Source organism: Pongo pygmaeus, chromosome 19, assembly GCF_028885625.2.
Source record: "Pongo pygmaeus isolate AG05252 chromosome 19, NHGRI_mPonPyg2-v2.0_pri, whole genome shotgun sequence".
In the NCBI taxonomy this organism is placed as follows: Eukaryota; Metazoa; Chordata; class Mammalia; order Primates; family Hominidae; genus Pongo; species Pongo pygmaeus.
In genome coordinates this window covers 22179671-22182055 of record NC_072392.2, presented here as the reverse complement: position 1 = coordinate 22182055, position 2385 = coordinate 22179671, and positions in this window count along the sequence as shown.

Here is a 2385-nt window from a genome sequence, read left to right as displayed (position 1 = left end):
GATAGATAATATGTAAAAGAGTGGGAGTGGCTGTGTTTCAACAAAACTTTGTTTACAAAACAGGGGTAATACTAGGTTTGTTCTGAGGACCATAGTTTCTTAACCTCAGTCTAGGCAATCTGTCAAATAATTCTGCATTCACAATAGAAGTCTTGTTGTATATACTGGCTGACTGTCTTTCCTTTATCTAATGTTAACCACTGATTTTGTGGAGCATGGATTCTAGGGAAATAATACCGAGGTAAGATGTCTATTACCATGTGCATCTTATTTTTAAGAGCGGTTAAATTCTTATTGAGGCTGGGTGCAGTGGCTTATACCTATAATCCCAGCACTTTGGGAGGTCGAGGCAGGAAGATCTCTCAAGTTCAGGAGTTCAAGACCAGCCTGGCTAACATGGTGAAGCCCCATCTCTACTAAAAATACAAAAATTGGCTGGGTGTGTTCGTATGCACCTGTGATCCCAGCTACCTGGGAGGCTGAGGCAGGAAGATCACTTGAACCCAGGAGGCGGAGGTTGCAGTGAGTCGAGATGGCACCACTACACTCCAGCCTGGGTGACAGAGCAAGACTCCATCTCAAAACAAGTCAAAACAAAACAAACAAACAAACAAACAAAAAACTGGGAGACCGAGGTGGTCAAATTACAAAGTCAGAAGTTTGAGACCAGCCTGACCAACATGGTAAAACTCCATCTCTACTAAAAATACAAAAATTCGCCAGGTGTGGTGGCAGGTGCCTCAGCTACTCAGGAGGCTGAGGCAGGAGAATCACTTGAACCCGGGAGGTGGAGGTTGCAGTGAGCCGAGATCATGCCACTGCAATACAGCCTGGGCGACAGAGCAAGACTCAGTCTCAAAAAAAAAAAAAAAGTCTTATTGACAAATTCAGTAGTTTCTTGTCTTTAGTCTGCATGTGTTTCACTTGGCGGTTTGGTAAAAATCTAGATTCCCACATCCAAACCCAATTCTCTTGTTAGCATTTTAAATGACCATCCCAGGTGGTTCTGGGCTGCTCAGAGGTTTGCATATTAGTTACATTATTTATTCGCTGCACGACCATGGACAAGTGGTTTTAACTTTCTGAGCCAACATTTCCTCTTCTATCAAATGGGAATATCAATAATACTTAGCCCTTGGAGACATTGTTAGAATTTGAAGGACAATGAGTAATTTTTAAGAGAGCTTGACTTGTGAGAAAAATAAGCTTAAATGCATGAATATATATATCAAGCACAAATTTACCTAGTGCATATGCATTATACACTGGGTGCATAATATTTTATAAAATAATCCTTGTTTTATGAAATAGTGTTTCATTATTTGGGGAGAGGCATTATCATTTCCTTTCTGCTGACTTCCCCTGTTCAGAGTTTTCTACTCTTCCCCTCCCATCCCATTACCTTTCTTTGTCATAAAACAAAGCCAATAGAATCACCAACAGTTTAAGACTGGTTTACTCAAAACGAATTCGTTATTTTACATAGCTGAACACAGAAATGATAAATAATGTCCTATAAATATTTGTTGGTTGACAGCTTTGGAACAATGTCCTCTAGAAAAAGCTGAACGTAGCCACCCACCTTGTATGAGAGCCACAAAGAATAGCCATGTGCCTGAATATATGTCAACCACTGTGTGACTGGAGGGGCTGAGGAAGGGGTATAGAGTGTTGTGGGATCACTTCCGACAAGCAGTCAAGAACACATAGAAATACATTACAAAAATTAAATAATCTAGGTAAGTTGAAATGCATGTTAAGAAGAGTCCCAGAGTGAGGTTGCTTGGGTAGGGGTAGGTTCAGGAATTGAAGGGACGTCCCTAGGGCCTGGGTCCCTGCTTCCTAATCTGTCACAAATGTAACAGTGTCTTGTTGCTTCCAGGTCACTCAGGGATTCGACTCTGAGGTCAATGATGCACTTGGCACCAGAGCTCGATGGGGTTGGCACAGACCTGCCAGCTTCAGCCACTTTCATTCTGGAAGCTGTTGAAAGAGAGAGTTACAAAAATTGAGGAATCAGAAGGGAATTCCTGGTCCCCTCTCTGTCTTGGCAAGCATAGGGCCTGTCCACTTGCTCAGGACTCTTTGTCCAACCTCAGCTCCCTAGACCTTTCCTCAGTGGTGCAGGGGGTCTCCTCAGGCAGCCTCCTCCTGCTAACACTTCCTCCTCTCTTCCCTCTGCCAGGGGCAGCTCTTCCCTGTTTCCTTGCAGACCCCAGGTCAGGCCAGAAAACACATCTCTGGCCCTTCCCTGTGTCCCATCACCAGATAGGACCTCAAAGGCCTGGGGTCCCCAGGATGGCCCTCAAACCAGCTGGTGCCCTTGCAGGCTGCCCCCCTCCAAGTCCTGCTTCTCTCCAGAGATGGGCAGGAACACCAGCCCTT